The sequence below is a fragment of the Hemitrygon akajei genome, unplaced genomic scaffold, assembly GCF_048418815.1.
Source record: "Hemitrygon akajei unplaced genomic scaffold, sHemAka1.3 Scf000112, whole genome shotgun sequence".
Taxonomy (NCBI): domain Eukaryota; kingdom Metazoa; phylum Chordata; class Chondrichthyes; order Myliobatiformes; family Dasyatidae; genus Hemitrygon; species Hemitrygon akajei.
The window spans coordinates 1,885,982-1,913,662 of NW_027331998.1; the positions used below are offsets into that span (position 1 = coordinate 1,885,982).

The 27,681-nt window shown below is 48.0% G+C and overlaps 1 long non-coding RNA gene across 1 annotated transcript in view; it reads right to left on the reverse strand.

Moving 5' to 3' along the window:
* LOC140723400 (uncharacterized) overlaps positions 1-15,609 on the reverse strand; it is a 30,601-nt gene extending 14,992 nt beyond the window's left edge. Inside the window, exons 1-2 of the long non-coding RNA XR_012097885.1 lie at positions 15,502-15,609; positions 14,854-14,903 (exon numbers count right to left, since the gene is read on the reverse strand). This is a non-coding gene — a long non-coding RNA (uncharacterized lncRNA). The remainder of the gene's footprint in view (positions 1-14,853; positions 14,904-15,501) is intronic.
* Between the last annotated feature and the right edge of the window lie 12,072 nt (positions 15,610-27,681).

Genomic DNA, 27,681 nt, shown 5'->3' on the forward strand with positions numbered 1-27,681 from the left:
TAAAACACAGAATAATTGATTGTTTCAGTATTCAACCCCTTCAAGTCAGCATGCACCTTTGGCAGCAATTACAGCCTTGAGTCTGTGTGGATAGGTCTCTATCAGCTTTGCACGTCTGGGTACTGCAAGTTTTTCATCTGTACAAAACTGCTCAAGCTCTGTCAGATTGCATGATGATCATGAGTGAACAGCTCTTTTCAAGATCAGCCACAAATTCTCAATTGGATTGAGGTCTGGACTCTGACTGGGCCACTTCAGGACATTGACTTTGTTGTTTTTAGTCCATTCCTGTGTAGCTTGGGCTTCATGCTTGGGGTCAGTGTCTTGCTGGAAAACAAATCTTCTTCCAAGTCACAGTTCTCTTGCAGACTTCATCAGATTTTCCTCCAGGATTTCTCTCTATTTTACTGCATTAATTTTGCCCTCTATCTTTACAAGTCCTTCAAGGCTTGCTGCAGAGAAGAATCCCCACAGCATGATGCATCACCACCATGCTTCATGGCAGGGATAGTGTTTTTGATCATATGCAGTGTTTGGCTTAGCATTTAGTTCAATGGCCAAAAAGCTCAATTTTGATTTCATCAGACTATAGAAACTTCTTCCATCTGACTTCAGTGTTTCCCACATGCCTTCTGGCAAACTCTGGCTGAGATTTCATGTGAGGTTTTTTTTCCAACAGTGGCTTTTGCTTTGCCACTCTCCCATAAAGCTGTGATTAGTAAGGCACTTGGGAACAGTTTTACTTGCAGTCTCTCCCATCTCAGCCTCTGAAGCTTGTAACTCCTCCAGAGTTGTCATAGATCTCCTGGTGGCCTCCCTCACTTGTCCCCATCTTGCACAGTCACTCAGTTTATGAGGATGGCCTGCTCTAGGCAGATTTACAACTGTTCCATTTTCTTTCCATTTCTTGATGATTGACAACTGTACTCCAAGGGATATTCAGTGACTTGGAAATTTTCTTGTATCCAACTACTGACTTGATTTCAATAACCTTTCCCGAAATGCTTGGAGCATTCTTTTGTCTTCATGGTGTAGTTTCTGCCAGGATACTGACTCACCAGCAGCTGGACCTTCCAGATACAGGCGTATTTTTACAACAAGCTACTGAAAAACCTTGACTGCACACAGCTCACCAAAAACAGATATCCATTTAACTAATCGTTTAACTTCTAAAACCAATTGCGGCACCAATGATGATTTGGTGTGTCATAGTAATGAGGATGAATGCTTATGCAATCAATTATTTTGTGTTTTATATTTATAATTAATTTAGATCACTTTGTAGAGATCTGTATTCACTTTGACACGAAAGAGTTTTTCTGTTGATCAGTATCAAAAATTCCAAATTAAATCCACTGTAATTCAACGTTATAAAACAATAAAATATGAAGATTTCCAAGGGGGTTGAATACTTTTTATAGGCACTGTATATTTATTGTATTTCACTTTTGTTATGCATTGCATTATACTGCTGTCACAAAGACAACATATTAAACATTATTCTAACTATTGTCTCATTCCCAATGGTACAACCCAACTGCCCTACGGAACTGAACCATCACAGGGCAGAACCACCTATTTCTCTACTGTGTAACTGTGGTTTGATGGTGATGGCTTTCATTACCTCATCCCAACTGCTGCACCAAATCTGGTCCAATCCAGTTAACTGACCAACTAAAATTTGCCCCAACCCAGCATCCCCTCCCCCAAATATTTCACTCCTCTGGGGGGGGGGGGCAGCACAGAGTGTAGCCAATAGACAATAGGTGCAGGAGTAGGCCATTCGGCCCTTCTAGCCAGCACCGCCATTCACTGTGATCATGGCTGATCATACACAATCAGTACCCCGTTCTTGCCCTCTCCCCATATCCCTTGACCCCGCTATCTATAAGAGCTCTATCTAACTCTCTCTTGAAAGCATCCAGAGACTTGGCCTCCACTGCCTTCTGGGGCAGAGCATTCCACATATCCACCACTCTCTGGGTGAAAAAGTTTTTCCGTATCTCAGTTCTAAATGGCCTACCCCTTATTCTTAAACTGTGGCCTCTAGTTCTGGACTCACCCATCAGCAGGAACATGCTTCCTGCCTCCAGCGTGTCCAATCCCTTAATAATCTTATATGTCTCAATCAGATCCCCTCTCATCCTTCTAAATTCCAGTGTATACAGGCCCAGTCGCTCCAATCTTTCAACATATGACAGTCCCGCCATTCCAGGAATTAACCTTGGGAACCTACGCTGCACTCCCTCAATAGCAAGAATGTCCTTCCTCAGATTTGGAGACCAAAACTGCACACAATATTCCAGGTGGGGTCTCACCAGGGCCCTGTACAGCTGCAGAAGGACCTCTTTACTCCTGTACTCAATTCCTCTTGTTATAATGTTATCCAGCCAGAAGAACTGCTGCCATGGTACAAGAGCCACGGGTTCAATACCGACCCCAGGTGCTGTCTGTGTGGAGTTTGCAGCTCTCCCCGTAGTTACGTGGCTTTACTCCAGGTGCTCCCGTTTCCACCCATGCTTAGAAGGTTAATTGGCCACTGTAAATTGCCCCTTGTGTGTGGGTGAGTGGGGGTAAACGATGAGCAGCGATGTTCCACAGGGATCAGAGCTGCAACGTCTGCTGTTTGTGACATTTGTAAATGAGTTGGATGGTGGGTAGGTGAGCTTATTAATCACCACGGAGACAACACAAAAATTGGTGGCGTTGTGGTTAGTGAGGAAAGTTGGCATTGGATTCAGCAGGCTACAATGGAGTTGGAAATGTGTGCAGAAAAATGGAGACAGAATTTAATCTGGATAGGTGTGACGTGCTGCACTTGGGGAGGTCAAATATAAGTGGAAAATATACAGTGAATGGCAGAGCATTGATGTACAGGAGGATCTTCGGGTGCAAGACCATAACTCACTGAAAATGGTAACTTGTGGAAAAGGTGGTCTGCCATACAGAAACTTCAACAGCTGGGAGCTTAAGTATAAAAGCTGTTCAGTTGTGTTGCACGTGTACAAAACTTTGGTTAGCCATATTTGAATCAATAGTGCACAGTTCCCTGAAAGAGGCATCACAAGTACAAAAGGTGGTAAAGAAGGTGACAGAAGAGACTGGAGCCGCTGGCATCAGGAGCATCGTAGCAGAAAGAACCGTCAACCTTTCGGCTTGAAACCTTGCATTAGGACTGAGGCTGGAGAAGGAAGATAGCCAGTATAAAGGGAGCAGTGAGACAGGCACCAGTAGGTAAGAGATAGAAGACAAAGAACCTGCATGATACATTTGCCATGGTGGAAGCAGATCTGTAACCCTGAAGTTTTTATCAATTTATAACTTTTGTAAAATGTCATGTGACAAAATGGAATCTATGCAATTCCAGTGACTGGCTGGTTTCCTAGTTTGTTTGGATGGAAGTTTATAGGAAGCTGCGTCCGCTTAATGACGAGAGATGTGTGTTTAAAATCAGGGGGATGTATTTTACGGAATGAGGAGTCTGGTTTATGACTTGGGGTGAATATATGTTTTATGATGAGGGGTGTGCTTTGTGACAGGAGATGTGTTTTTTTCCCAAAACTACTTTATTCTGGAATATTTCAAAATAAAGTTATTTACATAGAAAAAAAATTCATTAAATCTGAGTCCTTATACAATAAATAGTCATTTATAATAAATTATGCGTTGGCTCGCTGTTCCTATTCAAGTTAAAGATGTTTACAATAAACCATTCATTGACTCAAACTTTAGGCAAGGATTAAATACTTATTTCCAATAAAATAAAAATTATTAACAATAAACATCCAGGCGTTGACTCGCATTCCTTTACCGAAGTTTCTTTACGGTCTATACATCTCCAGCCACTCCTGGGGCACCATGTTGCCTCATCTATCCACACCCCTGATGAGGGGTATTCTCCTCCCCACCCGACCCCTCCCATTCTTGCAGGTGATGAACTTTAAACTGTGGTCCTTCCCCAACAGCCCTTCGCGGTGGCTGTGCCAAGCCTGAGTGCATCCCTCAGCACGTATTCCTGCAGGCAAGAATGCGCCAGCTGGCAACACTCAGCCACGGACAACTCCATGTGCTGGGAGACCATCAGGTTCTGGGCTGACCAAAGAGCGTCCTTCACCGAGTTGATGATCTGCCAGCAGAACCGGATGTTTGTCTCCGTGTGCTTCCCTGGGAACAGCCCGTAAATTACTCAGCTGCTGGGCATGAATCTTGACACCATCCCTTCCATCCTCCTCCACACCTTTTTCGTGAACCCACTGTGTGCAAAGAGGTGAGTCACTGACTCCGCCTGATTGCAGTCCTCCCGTGGGCAGCAGGGTGTGGAGACGATGTTCTGGGCGTACAGGAGGGATCTGACTGGGAGGTCCCCTCTCACTGCCAGCCAGGCGAGGTCTTGGTGCCTGTTGGTGAGGTCTGGCGATGAGGCAATTTGCCAGATGAACTGGACAGTCTGCTCAGGGAACCACCCCACTGAGTTCATCTTGTCCTTCCCCTGCAGCGCCTGCAGGGCATTACGTGCCGACCACTGTCTAATAGCCTTGTGGTCAAAGGCATTGACCTAGAAGAACTTGTCTACTGGGGCACTGTGTGGGAGTGGGGCTAGACCTATCCTTCGCAGCCAGGGTGACAGGTAGAACCTGGGCATGCAGTGGTACCTTGTGCCCACGTATCTGGGATCCACACACAACCTGATGCAGTCACACATGAAGCTGGCCATCAGGGTGAGGGCGACATTGGGGATGTTCTTGTCCCCATTGTCCAGGGACTTGTGCATGACGGGGGAGATGTGTGGTTTACGACGGGAGAGGTTTACCTTATGGTGGGAGGAAGTTTTGACAACAGAGGAAAAATGGGGGAGAAGCATGTAAAGACAAAGTGACTGATTTAAGAATAAATGGCTGGAATGAGTGACGTTTGCAGGTAACAGATGAAATTACATTATGGAATGGAACAATCTAATTCCCATTCTCTGTAGAAAATATAAAAGTTGTCTATTCGAGCGATCAGATTGAAGATGTTTTCCCAACGATAACGTCTGAAGTAGCTTCCCTTGCAAGGAAAATAATGAAATGTCCCTCTGATTGGATCCAGTCCGAATTTGTCGTAGTTTACTACTGTATATCAGAAGACCCATCTGAAGGGTATACAACACCATGGTGAAAGGAGTGATGTCATCAGAGGTGGAGTAAACAAAAGGCACGAGATGATGGTGTCTGATGGAAAAGGAAGTTGGAGCACAGAACAAGATGAGGGAGATGTGGAGGGCAGATGGGAACAGTGAGAGGAGGAACCCAGTAAGCTGCGTGTGTGGTTAATTCACAGTTGCAGAAGGTAGGGGGTGGAAAAACCCGGGGTTGAATGAGCATAGGAAGTACATGGGATGATGAGAAGGAAGCAGAAAGGACAGAGGGGTAACAGATATCCAAATATTCGAGAATTCATGTTGGAATACAGACTACCGAGGTCAAATATGAGGAGCTGATATCCTAGTTTCTGATGGACTCACCCAGACACTAGAAAAGGCTGAGAACAGACAGGTCAGTGTGGGAAATGAGAAGGGATCGAAAATGGTTTAAAACTGAAATCCGGAGAGGTGCTTGTAAAAAGGTCAGAGTCTCTTCTACGTATCACCGATCTGTCACATCCAGGGCACTGAATGCAATAAATAAGGTTGGAAGAGCTGCATGTGGATTTTTGTCTCACCTGCAGGGACTCTTCAGGAGTCTGGATGGAGTCAGAGAAACATATGTGAGAACTCCTATGACTGTATGAGAAAATCGCATTGGTGAGGGGAACAAGAGGTGACCTAAGCTGAGTCATGGAGAAAATTATCCCCCTGCAAAGCAGAAAGGAGTGGGAGGGAAGTAATGCAGCAGCTGGCGGAGGCTGCGAAGTCTAATATGCCAGATCTGCAAGTTATTGAGGAGAAAAGCAAGGGTAAAAGGATAGGGTTATAAACCCTACACCGAGTGTGGGAATGAGGGGTAATGTGTGTGAGGATCCTTCAGACACAGTGTGATAGGGATAGAGACCTACACAGAATGTGGGAATGAGGGGTAATGAAAGTGAGGGTCCCTCGGACACAGTGGGATAGGAATATAGACTCAAAACAGAGAGCATGAATAAGTGGCAATGTGTGTGAGGGTCCCTCAGACTCGGTATAATAGGGATAGAGATGCTGCACAGAGTGGGAAACAGGAGTAAAGTGTGTGAGGGTCCCTCGGATACAGTGGGGTAGGTATAGAAACATAACTCATAGTCTGGGAATGAGGGGTAATGTGAGTCAGCGCCCCTCAGTCTCAGTGAGATAGGGATAGAGACCCTACACCAAGTTGGGAATGAGGGGTAATGTGTGTGAGGGTCCCTCGGACACAGTGGGAGAGGGATAGAGACCCTACACTGAGTGTGGGAATGAGGGTAAATGTGTGTGAGGGTCCCTCGGACATAGTGGCATAGTGATTGAGACTCTACACAGAGTGTGGGAATGAGGGGTAATGTGTGTGAGGGTCCCTCGGACATAGTGGGATAGGGATAGAGACCCTACACCAAGTTGGGGATGAGGGGTAATGTGTGTGAGGGTCCCTCGGACACAGTGGGAGAGGGATAGAGACCCTACACCGAGTGGAGAATGAGGGGTAATGTTTGTGAGGGTCCCTCAGACACAGGGGGATAGGGATAGAGACCCTACACCGTGTGGGAATGAGGGGTAAAGAGTGTGAGGGTCCCTCGGACATAGTGGCATCGGGATAGAGACCCTACAACGTGTGGGAATGAGGGATGATGTGTGTGGGTCCCTCGGATATAGTGGCATCGGGGTAGAGACCCTACACCGTGTGGGAATGAGGGATGATGTGTGTGAGGGTAACTCGGACATAGTGTGATAGGGATAGAGACCCTACACCGAGTGTGGGAATGAGGGTAAATGTGTGTGAGGGTCCCTCGGACATAGTGGGATAGTGATAGAGACCCTACACCGTGTGGGAACGAGGAGTAATGTGTGTGAGGGTCCCTCGGACACAGGGGGATAGGGATAGAGACCCTACACCGAGCGTGCGAATGAGGGTAAATGTGTGTGAGGGTCCCTCGGACACAGTGGCATCAGGATAGAGACCCTACACCATGTGGAAATGAGGGGTAATGTGTGTGAGGGTCCCTCGGACAGTGGCATCGGGATAGAGACACTACACCGTGTGGGAATTAGGGGTAATGTGTGTGAGGGTCCCTCGGACATAGTGGCATCGGGACAGAGACCCTACACCGTGTGGGAATGAGGGGTAAAGTGTGTGAGGGTCCCTCGGACATAGTGGGATAGTGATAGACACCGTACACCGAGTGTGGGAATGAGGGGTAATGTGTGTGAGGGACCCTCGGCCATAGTGGGATAGTGATAGACACCCTACACCGAGTGTGGGAACGACGGGTAATATGTGTGAGGGTCCCTAGGACATAGTGGCAACGGGATATAGACCCTACACCGAGTGTGGGAATGAGGGATGATGTGTGTGGGTCCCTCGGACATAGTGGCATCGGGGTAGAGACCCTACACCGTGTGGGAATGAGGGATGATGTGTGTGAGGGTAACTCGGACATAGTGTGATAGATAGAGACCCTACACCGAGTGTGGGAATGAGGGTAAATGTGTGTGAGGGTCCCTCAGACATAGTGTGATAGGGATAGAGACGCTACACCGAGTGTGGGAACGAGGGGTAATGTGTGTGAGGGTCCCTCGGACATAGTGTGATAGGGATAGAGACGCTACACAGAGTGTGGGAATGAGGGGTAATGTAAGTGAGGGACCCTCGGACACAGTGGGATAGGGATACAGATCCTACACCGAGTGTGAGAACGAGGGGTAATGTGTGTGAGGGTCCCTCGGACATAGTGTGATAGGGATAGAGACCGTACACCGAGTGTGCGAATGAGGGTAAATGTGTGTGTGGGTCCCTCGGACATAGTGTGATAGGGATAGAGACGCTACACAAAGTGTGGGAATGAGGGGTAATGTAAGTGAGGGACCCTCGGACACAGTGGGATAGGGATAGAGATCCTACACCGAGTGTGGGAATCAGGGGTAATGTGTGTGAGGGTCCCTCGGACATAGTGGGATAGGGATAGAAACCCTACACCGAGTGTGGGAATGAGGGGTAAAGTGTGTGAGGGTCCCTCGGACACAGTGGCATCGGGATAGAGACCCTACACCATGTGGGAATGAGGGGTAATGTGTGTGGGTCCCTCGGACATAGTGGCATCGGGATATAGACCCTACACCGAGTGTGGGAATGAGGGATGATGTGTGTGGGTCCCTCGGATATAGTGGCATCGGAGTAGAGACCCTACACCGTGTGGGAATGAGGGATGATGTGTGTGAGGGTAACTCGGACATAGTGTGATAGGGATAGAGACCCTACACCGAGTGTGGGAATGAGGGTAAATGTGTGTGAGGGTCCCTCGGACATAGTGGGATAGTGATAGAGACCCTACACCGTGTGGGAACGAGGGGTAATGTGTGTGAGGGTCCCTCGGACATAGTGGGATAGTGATAGACACCCTACACCGAGTGTGGGAATGAGGGGTAATGTGTGTGAGGGTCCCTCGGACATAGTGGGATAGGGATAGAGACCCTACATCGAGTGGAGAATGAGGGGTAATGTTTGTGAGGGTCCCTCGGACACAGGGGGATAGGGATAGAGACCCTACACCGAGTGTGCGAATGAGGGTAAATGTGTGTGAGGGTCCCTCGGACACAGTGGCATCAGGATAGAGACCCTACACCATGTGGAAATGAGGGGTAATGTGTGTGAGGGTCCCTCGGACAGTGGCATCGGGATAGAGACACTACACCGTGTGGGGATTAGGGGTAATGTGTGTGAGGGTCCCTCGGACATAGTGGCATCGGGACAGAGACCCTACACCGTGTGGGAATGAGGGGTAAAGTGTGTGAGGGTCCCTCGGACATAGTGGGATAGTGATAGACACCGTACAACGAGTGTGGGAATGAGGGGTAATGTGTGTGAGGGACCCTCGGCCATAGTGGGATAGTGATAGACACCCTACACCGAGTGTGTGAATGACGGGTAATATGTGTGAGGGTCCCTCGGACATAGTGGCATCGGGATATAGACCCTACACCGAGTGTGGGAATGAGGGATGATGTGTGTGGGTCCCTCGGACATAGTGGCATCGGGGTAGAGACCCTACACCGTGTGGGAATGAGGGATGATGTGTGTGAGGGTAACTCGGACATAGTGTGATAGGGATAGAGACCCTACACCGAGTGTGGGAATGAGGGTAAATGTGTGCGAGGGTCCCTTGGACATAGTGGGATAGTGATAGACACCCTACACCGAGTGTGGGAATGAGGGGTAATGTGTGTGAGGGTCCCTCGGACATAGTGGGATAGGGATAGAGACCCTACACCGAGTGGGAATGAGGGGTAATGTTTGTGAGGGTCCCTCGGACATAGTGGCATTGGGATAGAGACCCTACACCGAGTGGGAATGAGGGGTAATGTGTGTGAAGGTCCCTCGGTCATAGTGGCATCGGGATAGAGACCCTACACCGAGTGTGGGAATGAGGGGTAATGTATGTGAGGGTCCCTCGGACACAGTGCGATAGGGATAGAGACCCTACACCGAGTGTGGGAATGAGAGTAAATGTGTGTGAGGATCCCGAGGTCACAGAAGGATAGGGATAGAGATCCTACACCGAGTGGGAATGAGGGGTAAAGTGTGTGAGGGTCCCTCGGACATAGTGGGATAGGGATAGAGACCCTACACCGAGTGTGGGAATGAGGGTAAATGTGTGTGAGGGTCCCTCGGATACACTGGGATCGGGATGGAGAACCTATGCAGTTAGATGGAAGTACTTTATGTTGGCATTATTGTGAGCACTGATATGGTGGGCTGAATGGCCTGTTCCTCTGCTGTTTTGCTCTACGTTAGGACTATCTCGAGAATAAAAGATGCAATCGATGTAGGATTATGGTAAATGGGTGGCTAAGGGTGCGAATCAGTGGGCCAAAAGGCACATTTCTGTGCCTTATATCCCAACATGAGAGCAACACTCCCACCTCGGGAGAAATAGGGAGTTCAGAATTGGGGGCTTCAGGTTCTGCAAGGCAGATCAAAAACAAATCAAGTGGGCAGAATCAGGGAGCATGGGAACAGGGACATAAGGGAGTGGCCACGAGATCAAGAACAGGGGATCTGGGCTTTGACAGGCAGCTTGGGAATGGGGGCGTCAGGGATTTGTAAGGAGAGTGAGGACAGTGCATTTGAGCAGTGACACAACCTACGAACAGGGTCCTCAGTGTGGCAGAGAGAGCTCGTACAGAGGATCTGAGCAGTGATAGTGAACCTGGGATCTGGTGCCTCGGTGTGGCAGAGAGAGCTCGTACAGAGGATCTGAGCAGTGATAGTGAACCTGGGATCTGGTGCCTCGGTGTGGCAGAGAGAGCTCGTACAGAGGATCTGAGCAGTGATAGTGAACCTGGGATCTGGTGCCTCGGTGTGGCAGAGAGAGCTCGTACAGAGGATCTGAGCAGTGATAGTGAACCTGGGATTTGGTGCCTCGGTGTGGCAGAGAGAGCTCGTACAGAGGATCTTGGCAGTGATAGTGAACCTGGGATTTGGTGCCTCGGTGTGGCAGAGAGAGCTCGTACAGAGGATCTTGGCAGTGGCAGGGTGTCTGTAAACAGGGGCCTCGGGGAGTGGCAGAGAGAGCTCGTACAGAGGATCTGAGCAGTGATAGTGAACCTGGGATCTGGTGCCTCGGTGTGGCAGAGAGAGCTCGTACAGAGGACCTGAGCAGTGGCAGGGAGTCTGAAAATAGGGGTCTCAGGGAATGGCAGGGGGAGCGAGATCAGAGGAACTGGGCTTTGACAGGGAGCTTTGGAACAAGTCAGCAGTGAGAGCAAGAACTGAGGAACTGGCCAGTGACAGTGAGCCAGGGACCAGAGGCATACAGAGTAGAACGGAGCTTGGTATTTGCTTGACCTCAGCAATCCTAAGACAAACGAGCAGAATTTGGCTATTTTACCTTTCCAATCTGCTCCACCATTTCATCATGGTTGATATATCATCCTTCCGAACCCCATTCTCCTGTCTTCTTCCCATAACCTTTTACACTCTGACTAACCAAGAACCTACCAATCTTCGCTTTCAATGTACCCAATGACGGCCTCCACAGCCTCTGTGCTAATGAATTACGCAGATTTATCACCCTCTGGCTAAAGAAATTCCCCCTCATCTCTGTTCTGAGAGACACCACTCTGGTCCTAGACTCCCCCTAACAAGAAACATCCTCTCCACATCCACTCTATCTCTGGAACTGTGAAGCAGGGACACTAATTTCAGCTCCATCATCCAACTCATCTGTAATACTGTATCTCTGTAATGCTAGTGTATTTGAGAAAACTGAGGAGAGTGCATCCTAAAGACAGTGACGCAGTAGCACAGCTGTTGGCCTGACTATTACAGCACTGAAACCAGGTTGAATTCTGCCACTTTCTAGAAGGAGCCTCTATGTTCGCCCCATGGCCCCACGAGTCTCCTGAGTGCTCTGGTTTTCTCCAAGACCCTAAGGACATATGGGTTAGTAGGTTACTTGGTCACGTGGATATAATTGGGCAGTGCAGGCTCTTTGGGCCATGAGGGCCTGTTACCATGCTGTATCTTGAAATAGTCGAAACTTCCTCACCTCTCAGGGTGAAAGTAAAAATGCAGGAATGAATGCACTGCAAACTCACACACTTTAAGTGCAATGGACAATTAAAATTATATGTAACGCTTAAGCGACGGGCTGGTATATGTCTAGGGGGAAAATTCCAGCCACTCACCAACCCCGCCTCCCATATATCCAGATGCTGTGGAAAACAAGTTAACACAGCATCGCACACTCAATATCAAGCTCACACCGGATACAGTGATAGAATATACTTTAAGGACTTTACTAGAACTAAGTGATTACTAACGATACAGTATATATGAAGGAAAAGAAAATAAAGAAAAAGGCGCCAAAACTTATCAGAGTTCAGTCAATTTAGTGCACATCGTTGGAGCTCAACCATCGAACCGTTCGACCCTTCTTCGCTCTCCTTCGACCTCCACAACCTTGCACCTGGGACCACCCGAAGTGGTCAACCAAGCAATGTGGCACACGTCCACCTTCTTCGGCGTCTTCTTCCCGACTCTCGAAAAGACCGCAAAATCCCAGCGCCCATACCCACAAGAAAAAAAATAACATCCAACCCCATTGGTTAACAAATGAATACAATCCCCGTTATCAGCAATTCTAAACCTAAACAGGCTGCGAGAAGCTTCGAGAATGCTCTGCCAGACAACTCTCTCTCACCAGTTAGCATAACAAAGAAGCAGTTTTACTTTTAACAAACAAAGAAGCCATTTTGATTAACATACGCAGTACATATATATGGAATAGTTTAAATGAAATAGCCCTGTTTGAGTATGGCCTATCAGATTTCCTTCATCCCCTCAACAGCACAGGTCACTCTCAAACCGTGTCCAGGAACACTGACACCTCCTTTCCCTGGCTCCTCCCTTCGCCTGACCCAGCCGCTGGTGGGCCTGCTGCAGTTCCAGCCACACCTCTGCATGACCATGATGTCACCCAACACTGACCCTGCCTCAGTACATCTCCCACCGCTATTCTCAACCATGCTGTTGTCACCTCAGGCATGATTCCCCATCGCCCACCAATGCGCACCCCGCACCCCCCCACCACAAACTCCAGTCCATGCATAAAACTGTCCCCGATTACCTTCACCCATCATCCTGTGATCAATTACCTGGATAACTAATTATTCAGCTGAAAGAGAGTCAAAATTTATTTTACATCTCAACACTGTGATCGCCTCCAAACATAGACATCCCTTTAACTCCACCTTCTCAGTGTTTTCTCTTCATTTTAACCTGTCTTCTTCCTCAGCCTTCAAGCCTGAAATTCTCTGCTGAAACCTCTCTGCCTCCCTATCTCCCTCCACTCCCTCGTGTTGTTTTACCACACCAGACGCCCAGACAACTGTTAGATTACCAGCTCTAATACCTTGTGTGTCTTGGGTGCCAAATTTTGTTTGATAATGTCTCCAGCAGGTGGCGGGCCTACCAAAGGAGGTGTAAGGCACTCCCTCCCTCCGCTCGCCTGCAGGTCACCTTCGGGCAAGGTGTAGCACCTGCTTAGCTCCCTCCCCACCCTGACCGGGGTCATATGAAGCCAATGAAGCAGGTGGTGGATGGTCGTAGGGGCAGCGGTGCATATCACAAACTCTGGTTATGTGACCTCGGAAGCCAGGCAGACAATCTCTGAAAAGTATTGATAATGGCTGCGGTCACCAGAAGACGGCAATGGCAAACCAGTTCTGTAGAAAAGCTTGCCGAGAGTAATCATGGTCATGGAAAGATCACGGTTGCCCACATCATACAACATGACACATAACGACTAAACAAATGTTCCTGAGATCCCTTCAGTGCTTTTCCCCCAACCTCAAGTGGGACTGAACATACCTATTACCACTGCCCCTCTGCAACAATAATAAAACCTACTTCCTCTTACTGTCAAAGCATATAGTTCACCCCCGTTGGAAAAGGCACTGAACAGACATTTTGGTATTGCCCCCTGCAATGGATGTTCACTTTCACTGCCAACCTCAGCTTTCTAACACAGCAGCTTTATCTTTCCAAAGGGCCAGAGTTGTCTGCCACAAAGTTAAACTTCTAATCAATATCCCTTGCTCGGCTTCTTGTTGTGAACAAGTAAACAGCGGGACCTTGTCGGTCCATGTTCAATAAATGTAAAACAATGGCATTATATTCATTAGTATAAAACCAAGCAACAGCAACTAAGTTATTTGCATCGCTGTGATAGAGATCAAGGAAGGATCCAGACCGGGTTTATTTTCTCATTTAGTACATCAAACAATGAGTACGATCAATCAATCTTTGGATATTTGTCTACTCATAGAGTCAGTCCTCACAACAATCTTTTTGGGTGTCTGGCATCTTTGTTCCCAGAAACCTTTAGACCACCAGTGTGAATTAATTTGTCCCAGCAAATGTATCTGAAAAACTATCACATGCAGATAACGTCAACTAGTACAAGAACAGGATAAATGTTAGAAAGCAGTGCAGGTTGTTAGGAATGCAAAGGAGAATGACAGAAAGAACTCAAACTTATTCCTCGATCTTCGATTCCTGTGATAGACAACTCACCCACCAGCTACTCATTGGTATCTTCTTTTAGTTCATAAGAATTGTGCACATGTTTGGAAATCCTTTGTAAATATTTTGGAATTTGAAAATCTTTTATAAATCAGAAATCCTCTGCGGGTGCTAATGGTGTGTTAAGCACTATTTCTCTAAATGTAAACGTGCACCATTAAAAATAAAATAAACTGTGTGTAAACTACTTCGCTAGCTGGAACTATTTGCTCCTTGGTGGTGGGGGGGGGGGGGGGGGGAGAGGGACCTACTACCACAAGTAGTAGGTATTGGCAGCTAGACCTCACCACAGAGTCTGGACAGGGAAATAAACTAGTCTTTGAAGAGTAGGCTGATGCAGTATAACCTTCCTGTAGTGAGGGTATCAGTAGTTACCTATATCAGTGAACCCAACGCCATCACACCCTCTGCAAAAATAATAAAATCTACCTCACTGCACACAGTTAACCCCAGTAAAGTGTACTGACAGACACGTTGGCACTGCTCCTCTGCACAAATAACAATAAGTCAAAAAGTACATCCCCTTTCTCCATACAGCACGCAGTTGACCTGTATCGGCACGGACTAGAAGGGCTGAGATGGCCTGTTTCCGTGCTGTAATTGTTATATGGAGATTACTCACCCAGGGAACCCAGAATCAGAAGCAGAACCCTCATTTTGCCTGGTGACATTCTGAAAATCAAAGAGAAAATAAAATCAGAGGGAACTGAGTCACTGAGGGTCAGCGCAAGTTTCAAACCTGGAGGATCAAAACGATCACCCCCGTGGTGGCTGAGATACATCTCTCTTACTAGTACTTTATAGACCTTCACTGAAACCTTACAGAGGTGTGATTCCCCCTCCCCACTCTCTCTCTGGGACCCTGCAGACAGGTGAGATCTCCCCCTCTCCCTCACTGCAATGCTACTAACAGAGGCAAAGTCTTCCACCTCTCCTCTCTCAGTGTGAGTATAGACATTTAGGGAGGGATGGGTTGGGAGGGAAAAGAGGGAAGCTCCATTTTCTTTCTTTTACTTAATGAAGACCATTTCATTACTGCTTGCTTTCCATGTACATAATCCTTCTCCCTCTCTGTTACTTACACACACACACACACACACACACACACACACACACACACACACACACACACACACACACACACACACACACACACACACACACACACACACACACACACACACACACACACACACACACACACACACGTGTTAAAACAAGGGGCAAAATTCTGAGTTTGATCAGGGCTCAGAAATGATCACTGGCTTACCCAAGTCCTGGGGCGAGGTGTCAACGTGTGAGATAGAGGAAGGTGGGATGGTGGGACCACTTCCACACTATCCAGCTCGGTTGGTGAGTGGCGTTAGGCTCGGCGACAGCTCACTGACTACCTTATAAGTCGGTTTCCTGAGCGACTGGTGGGAGGGCTTGATGATGGCACTGGGTGTGTGAAGGAAAATATGCAAAGCAGGTAACGTGCAACATGCACAAAATGCTGGAGGAACTCAGCAGGCCAGGCAGCATCGATGGAAAAGAGTAAACAGCCGAGACCCTTCATCAGCACTGGAGAAATAAAGATGAAAAGTCAGAGTAAGAAATTGGGGGGAGAGGAGGAAGAAACACAAGGTGATAGGCGAAACCAGGAGCAGGGAGAGCGGTGGTGAGCCACCCACCGACTGACCCAGATACTGTGTAAGTGGTCCCACCTTCCCACCTCCTCCATTTCACACGTCGACACCACCTTCTGAATGAAGAAATAACTCCACAGATTCCCTTCAAATATTTCACCCTTCACCCTCAATCAATGACATCTAGTTCTACCTAACTTGCTTGCAATAAATTCCACTGCCATTTTCAGTCTTTTTTTTCGCTGGTCAATCTTTGATAGTCTCCCTCACTGTCCACTATGCCCCGAGTTTCGGTTGCATCTACATATTTGCTGATCCAGTTTACCACATTATCATCTATATTAGTGATTGCTATGCTGAACAACAGACCCAGATCTCTGCAGTACACCACTAATCACAGGCCTCCAGTCAGAACGACAACTATATACTACATCCCATTCTCTGGCTTCTCCCGCTAAGCTAATCCAATTGACTGCTTCATTCTGAACCTTCTGGACCAGTCATGACCTACCATGCAAAAAGCCACGTTGACTATCTCCAGTCAAGCAATGTCTATCCAAGTATTTACATACTCTGTTTCTTAAAATACCTTCCAATAATTTACCCACTACTGACATCAGGCTCACCGACTTATAATATTCTTAGAGCCTAGCTTGAGCAATGGAACAAAATTACCTATACTCCGATCTATCAGTGCCTCACTCGTGGCTAAAGATATTTTATATTTCTCTGCCAGAGATCCTTCAGCTTCCTCCCATAAGGTCTAAAGGGACATTTGTCAGGCCCAGGGGATTTAATTTCCCTCAAAGCAGTCAGCACCTTGTCTTCCATAATCCAGACATAGCCCATAATCTCACTACTCTTTTGCCTCATTTCTATAGTCTGTGCCTGTCTCCGAAGTAAATGCAGATGCAAAAAAATTTTTAGGATCTGCCCCATCTCTTTCAGCTCCATGCACAAATGACCACGCTGATCTTCAAAAGGACCAATTTTGCCCTTTGCTATATTTTTGCCCTAAGTACATCTGTGGAAGCCTTGGAATTGTCCTTCACTTTGTCTCACAGAGCACACTTATACCCTCAGCTCTGGAGAACTCCCATCCACTGCCACAAATCTCATAGCTCCCTTACCCCTGTTCATTTCTACCTCCTACCCAAGATCCGCAAATCAGACTGTCAGGTAGGTCTATTTTCTCTGTCTGCTCCTGCCCCACTGAACTCATGACCTCATACCCCGATTCCATTCTATCCCCCCCCCCCCCCTTGGTTCAATCCCTTCCCACCTACATCCGCTCTCAGTAACTTTCAATTCCCTGGCCCTAACTGCCTCATTTTCACCATGCACAATACATTTCACAATGCAAAGGGTAGCCATGTTGCACCCGTGTGGGCCCCAGCTATGCCTGCCTCTGTTGTTGGCTACACAGAACAGTCTATGTTCAAAGCCTTCCCTGGTTATCCTCCCCAACTATTCCTCTGCTCATTGACCACTGCACTGGTGCTTCTTCATGCACCCATGCTGAGCTCATCGATTTCATCAACGTTGCCTATAACTTCCACCCTGCCCTTATCTGTGGAGTTCTCTGCCCAATGAAGCAGTGGAGGCTGCCTCAGTAAATGGTTTTAAGACAAGGTTGGATAGATTTTTGCACGGTAGGGGAATTAAGGGTTACGGGGAAAAGGCAGGTAGGTGGAGACGAGTCCATGGCCAGATCAGCCGTGATCTTATTGAATGGTGGAGCAAGCTCGACAGGCCAGATGGACGACTCCTGCTCCTATTTCGTATGTTTTTAAATTCACTTGTTCATCTCTGCACCTCCCCCTCCTTTCTCGATCTGGAAACAAACTGTCAACTGACACCTTTTATAAGTCTACCAATTCCCCCAGTTATCTTGACAATACCTCTCCCTGCCCTATGTCCTGTAAAAATGTTTTTCACTTTTCTCAGTTCCCTTGTCTCCACCACATCTTTTTCCAGGACATCAGAATTGGCCTCCTTCTTCAAAGAATGTGGTTTCCCTCCCTCCACTATTAACGCTGCCCTCACCAGTATCTCCTCTAATTCCCATACAATCGCGCTCGGCCCTATCTACCCGCCACCTTGAGTGATAGAGTTCCTCTTGAACTTGTTAACCATACCATCGGCCCCCACATCATCCTCTGCAGCTTCCACCACCTCCAAAGGGATTCCACCACTAAACATACCTTCACCTCCCAACTCCTCCCTGCTTTCTACAGGGATCATTCCCTCCACAATTCCCTTGTCCATTTGTCCTTCCCAGCACTTATCCCTGCAAGCGGCCTAAGAACTACACATGTTCATATACCTCCTCCTTCACCTCCATTCAGGGCCCCAAACAATCTGTCCAGGTGAGGCAACACTTCACCTGCAAATCTGCTGGGGTCGTCTATAGTGTCTGGTGTTCCTGATGCAGCCTCCTCTACATCGGTGAAACCTGACGTAAATTGGGGGAACCGCTTCGCCAAGCACCTCAGGTCCACCCACCATAAGTGGAACTTCCTGGTGACCCAACATTTTAATTCCAACCTGTCAGTCTATGGCCTCCTCATGCTAAGACGAGGTCAATCTCAGGGTGTAGGAGCATCACCTTATATTCCGTCTGGGTAGCCTCCAACCTGATGGCATGAATATCGATTTTTCCTTCCGATAAACCCCTCCCCCTTTCCTCGATTCCCCACTCTGATTTTGTACCTATCTATTGCTTCCTTCTGATGCCCCCTTCCCTTTCCCCTATTTCCACTCTCCCCTCCTGTCAGATTCCTTCTTCTCCAGCCCTTGACCTTTCCCACCCACCTATCACCTTACAGCCAGCCTCCTTCCCCTCCCCCACTTTTTATTCTGGTGTCTTCCCCCTCCCCTCTCAGTCCTGCAGAAAGATCTCGGCCTGAAACCTTGACAGTGTACTAATTTCCACAGATGCTGCCTGACCTGCTGAGTTCCTCCAGCATTTTGTGTATTGCTTCTTCTTTTATCCATCCTGATTTATTATATTTCCTAAACACCTCATTTGATCCTAACTGCCTATACCTGATATGTGCATCCTTTTTCTTTATCAGTGCCTCAATATCCCTCCATGACTAAGGTTCCCTAAACCTGTTAGCCTTGTCTTTTATTCCTATGGGAACATGCATTTTCTGTGCTGTCAATATTTCATTTTTGAAAGCCTCCCGCTTATCAATACTTCCCGTGCTGGAAAAACAACCTATTCCAATCCATGCTAGCCAGATTTCATTAGCTCCATTAAATTGTGTAACATATTTCTGTGTCCATCTCTCTCTGTACAACGTCCCCACCCTATTCCAGTAACTCTTCTCAGTGCTTTCTCTGGGTGAATTTGCATCTGTGGCTTTCAACACATGATACCCGTGTGAGTGAAATGAACAGTACTCAGTCTGTGTGTTTCCTTTTGCAAACATGGTGTCAGAACAAGACAGGATTAAACTGCACAGTGTTTCTATTCAAACTCCAGTGGCTACAGAAAGCAGAGTAAATTACTATAAAACCATGATATAGGAGCAGAATTAGGCCACTCACCCCACCATGTCTGCTCTGCCATTCCATCATGGCCGATTTATTATCCCTCTCAACCTCCTTCATCTGTCTTCCCCTCATAACTTTGATGACTAATCAAGAACCTATCTGCCTCTGCTTTAAATATACCCAATGACTTGGCCTCCACAGATTTCTGACAATCAATTCCACAGATTCACCACCCTCCGGCTAAAGAAATTCCTGTTCGTCGCCATTCTAAAAGGACGCCCCCACATTCTGAGGCCATGCCCTCTGTTCTTAGACTTTCTCACCACAGGAAACATTCTTTCCACATCCACTCTATCAAGGCCTTTCACCACTTCAATGAGGTCACCTCTCATTCCTCAGAATTCCGGTGAATACAGGCCCAGAGCCATCAAACACTCTTCATATGACAAGCTATTCAATCCTGGAATCATTTTCGTGAACCTCCTTTGAACCCTCTCCAGGTTCAGCACATCCTTTTTAAGGGGCCCAAAACTGCTCACAAAACTGCAAGCAAGGCCTCTCCAGTGCTTTATAAAGTCTCAACATCCTTACTTTTATATTCTAGTCCTCTTGAAATGAATGCAAACACTGTATTTGCCTGCCTCACCACAGACTCATCCTGCAAATTAAACTTTAGGGAATCCTGCACAACAACTCCCAAGTCCATTTGCACCTCAGTTTTTTGCACTCTCTCTCCATTTAGATAATAGTCAACCCTTTCATTTCTTCTGCCAAAGTGCATGACCATACACTTCCCGACACTATTCCATCAGCCATTTCTTGGCCCATTCTCCTAATCTAAATCCTTCTATAGCCTCTCTACTACCTTAAAACTGCACGTCCCCACACATACCTTCTTATCGCCCGCAAACTTCGCAACAAACCCATCAATTCCATCATCCAAATCATTGACACATATCATAAAAGGAACAGACGCAGACCCGTGGAAACGCTAGTCACCAGCAGCCAGCCAGAAAAGGCCCACATTATTCCCACTCTTTGCCTCCTGCCAATCAGCCACTACTTTATCCATGTAGAATCTTCCCTGTAATACCAAGAACCTTCTCTCTAGTAATGGTAACTTCACACACTTCATGACCCCTGACACCTGGAACTTCCACCATACCACTATTGTCTTGCACCGTGAAGACTGATGCAAAATACTTATTCAGTTCATATGCAATTTCATTGTCCCCCATTACTACCTCTCCAGCATCATTTCCCAGCAGTCTGATATCCACTCCCACCTACCTTTTACACTTTATCTGTCCGAAGAACCTTTTGGTATCCTCTTTAATATTACCGGCAAGCTTACTTTTGTATTCCATCTTTACCTTCTTAATGAATTTTTGTTGCCTTCTGCTGGTTTTTTAAAATGTTTCCCCAACCCCCTAACTTCCCACTAATTTTTGCTCTACTACAAGCCCTCTCTTTGGCTTTTATGCTGGTTTTGACTTCTCTTGTTAGCCACGGTTGTGTCATCTTATCTTTAGAATACTTATTCCTCTTTGGGATGGATATATCCTGTGCTTTCCGAATTGCTTCCAGAAATTTCAGCTATTGCTGCTCTGCTGTCATCCCTGTCATTGTTCTTTATCAACCAATTCTGGCCAACTCCTCTCTCGTGCCTCTATAATTCCCTTTACTCCACTCTAATACGGATACGAGGAGATGAGGAGGAATTTTTTTTGCCAGAGGGTGGTGAATCTGTGGAATTCATTGCCACAGAAGGCTGTGAAGGCCAAGTGATTGGGTACATTTAGAAGTGGAGGTTGATAGGCTCTTGATTAGCAAGGGTGTCAAAGGTTATGGGGAAAAGGCAGGAGAATGGGGTTGGGGGGGTAACAAATCAACCAAGACAGAATGGTGAAACAGACTCAAGGGGCTGAGTGGTCTAATTCTGCTCCTATGTTTCATGGTCTTATTATACATTGAGTGGCTAAATTTAAGAGGAGAGTTAATAGCTCTGTTGGATAGAAGATCCTTCGGATCAAAGTCTACATCTCCCTGAAGCTGGCAACACAAGTAGGTAGGTTGATAAAAGCAAAGCCTACACTTACCTTCGTCAGTCAGGGTGCTGAGTTTAAAAGTTGGGAAGACATGTTGCAGTTGGAAAATCATTGGCTCCGCCACTTTTGGAATATTGTGCGCAGATCTGGCTTCCATATTACAGGCAGGTGGCGCAGAAGGGGCTCACCAGAATACTGCCTGGATTAGAGAATATTAACATTAAGGAGAGGTTGGACAAACTTGGATCATTTTCTCTGAGGTGTCGAAGGATTAGAGGAGATGACAGGATGATTTGTCTTTGTTCTGGGGTGGAATACAAGAGGGCACAGCTTTAACATGAAAGTTTAAAGGAAATTTATGACGATTGCTTTTTCAAGGAGTGGTAGGTCTCTAGGACATGGTGGCTGGAGAGGTAGCAGAGCAAACAGATACTGTGGCATTATGCAAGAGATTTTTGAACAGGCATCGGCAGGGAATGGACCATATGCAGGCAAACGAGGCTAGTTTCGCTTGGCATCATTGTTGACATCAGCATTGTGGGTCGAATGGCCTGAACCTGTCCTGTTCAGTGTTTTGTGTTCCAGACACCCCCACGATGGGAAAAGAATTCATATTACCTACTCTACCACCTCATAACTTACTGTCATACCCAGTGAGGAAGGATGCCCAAGGACACAGAGCAACACCAATCAGTTAAAAAGGCTGAGCGGAGGGTGGCAAATGGACACCCTTAATACAGACACTCAAGCTTCTCCACTTTCAGGAGGTAATTCATTAAGCCATACGGATTGGAAACAGGCCACTCAGCATACCAAGTCCGTGAGAAAGCCATCTTGGATCAGAGTCTGCACTAATGCTGTACCTTCCCTACCACTGACGTTAGTATCACACTTCCATAATAGAGTCATAGAATACAGTGGCTCAGAAACAGACCCTTCACCCATCTAGTCCGACCTGCACCCGGACCATTTCTTTCCATACCCCTCCCATCCATGTACCTACCCAACACACATCTTAAAATGTTAAAATCAAACCCACAACTTGCGCTGACAGCTCGTTCCACACTCTCACCACTCTCTGAGTGAAGATGTTCCCCTTAAACATTTCACTTCCAACCTTAACCTACGACCTCTAGTGGTAAACTCACACAACCTCAGTGGAAGCTTGCTTACATTCACCCTATCTATACCCCTCATGATTTTGCGTACCTCCATCAACTCTCCCCTCAATTGCTCAACCTCTCAATTACCTGCCGAGGGGCAGCAAGCTCTCACTACATTTTTGTTTTGTTTATCGCACCATTCTCTGTAAACTCTGGCGGCTGTTGAAAGTGAAAATCCCAGATGATCAGCGATCTCCGAGACACCAATGTCAACATAGCGTGCCCACAACTCGCAAACCCTAACCCATATACGTCTTTGGAATGCGGGAGAAAACCAGACTACCCGGACAAAACCCACGCAGTCACAGGGGAAAATGTACCGTACGTACTCCTTATAGAGAGCAGCAGTAATTGAATCCGATATACTCCATACAGACAGCAGCGGTGATTGAAGTTACACCTGGCACTGCAATAGCTACCCACTAGGTTACTGTGCCTCTCTGAGGTAAAGAAAGCATGCAGCAAACAACGCTTTACAGTACAGGGGTTTATACGTTCTGCCCGTGACCACATTGGTTTCCTCCGGGTGCTCCAGTTTCCCCCCACAGTCCAAAGGTGGCCCAGTCATCGAAAACTATCCCGTGATTAGGCCAGGATGAAATCGGGGGATTGCTGGGTCGCATGGCTCAGAGAGCCGGAAGGGCCTATTCACGCTGTATATTAAATAGACTCGCCTTCGTTGATTGAGGTATTGAGTATCGGAGTTACGGCTGTATAAAACTCTGGTCAAGCCACACTTGCCCTGGTCACCCCATCACAGAGGGGGCAGAAGGGGTCACCAGGACGCCGCCTGTATTAGAGGGCATGAGTTGTAAGTAGAGTTTGGAGAAACTTGGGATGCTCTCTCTGGAGTGTCGGAGGCCGTGGAGACCTGATAGAGGTTTATAATAGACAATAGAGGTGGTGTTAGAGATTGTGGTGGCATTAGCAATGATCTTTCAAAAATCATTGGACTCTGGCATGGTGCCGGAGAACTGGAAAATTGCAAATGTCACTCCACTCTTTAAGAAAGGAGGGAGGGAGGCAGCAGAAAGGAAATTACAGAGCAGTTAGCCTGACCTCTGTGGTAGGGAAGATGTTGGAGTCGATTGTTCAGGATGAGGTTATGGAGTACTTGGTGACACAGGAGAAGATAGTACTAAGTCAGCATGGTTTCCTTCAGGGAAAATCTTGCCTGAACAACCTGTTGGAATTCTTTGAGGATAGTAGGATAGATAAAGGGATGCAGTGGATGTTATATATCCACTGGTGCAGAGCCAACAACCTGTCTCTGAATGTGAATAAAAGAGATGGTTACATGAGGAAATCTGCAGATGCTGGAAATTCAAACAACAACACACACAAAATGCTGGTGGAACGCAGCAGGCCAGGCAGCATCTATAGGGAGAAGCGCTCTCGACGTTTCGGGCCGGGACCCTTCATCAGGACTAACTGAAAGGAGAGATACTAAGAGATTTGAAAGTAGGAGGGGGAGGGGGAAATGCAAAATGATAGGAGAAGACCGGAGGGGGTGGGGTGAAGCTAAGAGCTGGAAAGGTGATTGGTGAAAGTGATACAGAGCTGGAAAAGGGAAAGGATCATGGGATGGGAGGCCTAGGGAGAAAGAAAGGGTGGGGGAGCACCAGAGGGAGATGTAGAACAGGCAGAGTGATGGGCAGAGAGAGAGAAAAACAACTAAATATATCAGGGATGGGGCAAGAAGGAGAGGGGGGCATTCCATTCCCATTCTGATATGTCTATCCATGGCCTCCTCTACTGTCAAGATGAAGCCACATTCAGGTTGGAAGAACAACACCTTATATACCGGCTGGGTAGCCTCCAACCTGATGGCATGAACATTGACTTCTCTAACTTCTGTTAATGCCCCTCCTCCCCTTCTTACCCCATCCCTAATATATTTAGTTGTTTTTTTTCCTCTCTCTCTGCCCATCACTCTGCCTGTTCTACATCTCTCTCTGGGGCTCCCCTCCCCCTTTCTTTCTCCCTAGGCCTCCCGTCCCATGATCCTTTCCCTTCTCCAGCTCTGTATCACTTTCGCCAATCACCTTTCCAGCTCTTAGCTTCATCCCACCCCCTCCGGTCTTCTCCTATCACTTCGCATTTCCCTCTCCCCCCACTACTTTCAAATCTCTTAGTATCTTTCCTTTCAGTTAGTCCTGATGAAGGGTCTCAGCCCAAAACTTTGACTGTACTTCTTCCTATAGATGCTGCCTGACCTGCTGAGTTCCTCCAGCATTTTGTGTGTGTTGCTTTGGATTTCCATCATCTGCAGATTGTCTCGTGTCTGTGAGTCTTCTCCTGCTCCTATTTCTATGTTCTGACATTGTACAAGATGTTGGTGAGGCCAGATTTGGAATACTATGCTCAGGTTTAGTCACACTGCGACAGGAACTATATCATGAAGCTGGACGGAGTGCAGAGGAGATTTACCGGGATGTTGCCAGGACTCGTGGGACTGAGTTATGGACAGAGGGTGAGCAGGTTGGGACTTTTTGTTCTGTCCCCACTGGAGTGTAGGAGAATGAGTGGTCATCTTATAGAGGTGTAGACAATCATGAGGGACATACACTCAGTGGTGGAGGGGTCTCGGGAGGTAATTCTAGAGCAGAGGGTCATGGTGGACAGTGTTGTAGAGATTAATTCAGGATAATAGGGGCAGGGATGGGACAGCAGTGATATCTCAGTGGGGAGTGAGACCAGAGGAAATGTTCACCCTCCCAGTCTCAGCTCCATCTCTCACCTCAGCCTGGTTTCCATCTGTTGTTCGATGTTCCCCTGTGGCTCCTCACCAGACGTTGCCTCTGCCTCTGACACGGAGAGTCCATCGCTCTCAGTCTGACACCTTCCTGTAACAGACCCGTCATCAGTGGACTCTGACCATTGGGACTCTGCCCACCTCAGACTCGTCCCTCACCCTCGGGAGCTCCCTCTCAACACACCGTCCCTCACCCTCGGGAGCTCCCTCTCAACACACCATCCCTCACTCCCAGGAGCTCCCTCTCAACACAGTGTCCCTCACCCTCGGGAACTCCCTCATCCCAGACTATACTGGAGCTCACTCAGATCCATCCCTCACCCCAGAAAGCACCCTCATGTCAGACCCTTCCACTGCTTCAGAACTTCCCTTAATCTGAGGAGCTCCTAAAGCCTCAGAACCCCATCCATGATCCCTCACCCCAAGATCCCCTCTAACCTCAGGAGCTCCCTTGTCATCAGACCCTCCCCTCTACCTCAGAACCTCCTTCAATTACCATAAGCTCCCTCACCTTCAGTAAAACCCTTAGCTCAGACACTTCCTCAAGCTCAATTCGACCCTCAGCTTCAAACCTCTCACCCCAAAACGCTCACTGCACCACAGGAGCTCCCTCATTCTAGATACAGACCACAGAGCTTGTGGTAGGTTCAGAGGTGAGGGAGAGCCGGAGAGGAGGGAGCTTTGGCCACAATGAGGATCCATGTGTCCCTGCAGATTCTCAGCCCCCACAGGAGTTGAGGTGGTCGTCTCCCTCAGTCTGTCACATCTTAAGGAATTCCCTCACCTCAGACCCCCCCTTTGTTTGCACACTGGTCAGGTGAGCTAAGCAATGACTCCGGGTGCTCCCTCCTTCCCTTCCCACCATCCCTCTATCCCTTTCCCCTTACTTCCCCCCCCCCCCCACCTTTCATGAAAGAGGGACCTAAAGGGGAAGATCAAGGTGGCTGAAGAGGAATACGGGAGGGAGCTGGAGAACAAGCTTGGGCAGAGAAGCACCAGAGGTGTGGAGAGGCAGGAGAAACATCACTGGCTTCAATCAGCCAAGCTGCCGAGCCTCAGAATGAGTGAATGAGTTAAACCAATCCTTCAATAGCTTTGATAATTGCCCTCCTGTGCACACACCCCCCTCAGCACAGCAGTCCAGGTGCCGAGGCACTGAATCCTCCCTCAGCACCAACTCCTCCCCCCTCCAGTTCAACACGTAGATGAATACAGGCCACCACTGTCTACATCCCCTCCTTGCCCTGTACCTACCATCCACACCTCCACATACCAACCACTAGTGTCACCACTAATCCACCCCACCCCACCCTCCACCAGCTCCCTGGCCATCGCAGACTCTCCGTCAGTACTGAGCAGGCGAGGAGGTCTCTGGGGAAACTCGGACACGGCAAGGCACAGGGGACCGGATGGTGTGAGCCCCACGGTCCTGAAGGAGCGTGCTCAGCGGCCGTGTGGAGATCCCCAGCGCATCTTCAATCCGAGTCTCGGCCTGGGAAGGGTCCCGGCTGTGTGGAAAGCATTATGTGTGGTCACGTCACCCAAGAAGAGCCGACCAAAAGTAGTGAATGACTACCGTTCAGTGGCCCTGACCTCACACATCATGAAGACCCTGCAGAGGCTGCTCCTGGCTCACCTCCGACCCCGGTCAGACCAGCCCTCGACCCTCTGCAGTTTGCCTACCAGGAGCACACTGAAGCTGACGATGCCGTCATCTACCTGCTGAACAGAGCCTACTCCCCTTTGGAGAAGCAGTGCAGCACGGTGAGGATCGTGTGTTTTGATCTCTCAAGTGCCTTCAACACCACACAGCCCTCGTTGCTGGGGGGAGATCGGCACTTCCCTTGTGTCCTGGATAATGGACTCCCTGACTGACAGACCACAGCTTGTGGGGCTTCAGAGACTGGGTCCCTTCCTGTTTACCCTGTACACCTCAGACTTCAGATACAACACTGAGTCGGGTCACCTGCAGAAACCCTCTGACTCGGCAATAGTTGGGTGCATAAAGAGAGAACGTGATGATGAACACAGGACCCCGGTGGTGGACTTTGTCAAACGGTGCGAGCCGAATCATCTGCAGCTCAACGTCAGCCAGACAAAGGAGGTGGTGACGGACTTCAGGAAGACCGAGCCTGCACTGCTCCTGTTAGTACTGATGGGGGAGGGCGTGGACGTGGTAAGGTCCGACAAGTGCCTGGGGGTGCACCCGGGTGACAGACTGGAGCGGAGCCCCAACACGGAGGCCATGTACAAGAAGGGCCAGAGTCGCCTCTACTTCCTGAGGAGGCTGAGGACCTTTGGAGTGTGTAGGCCTCTCCCTCACATGTTCTACCAGTCCCGTGTCGCCAGGACAAT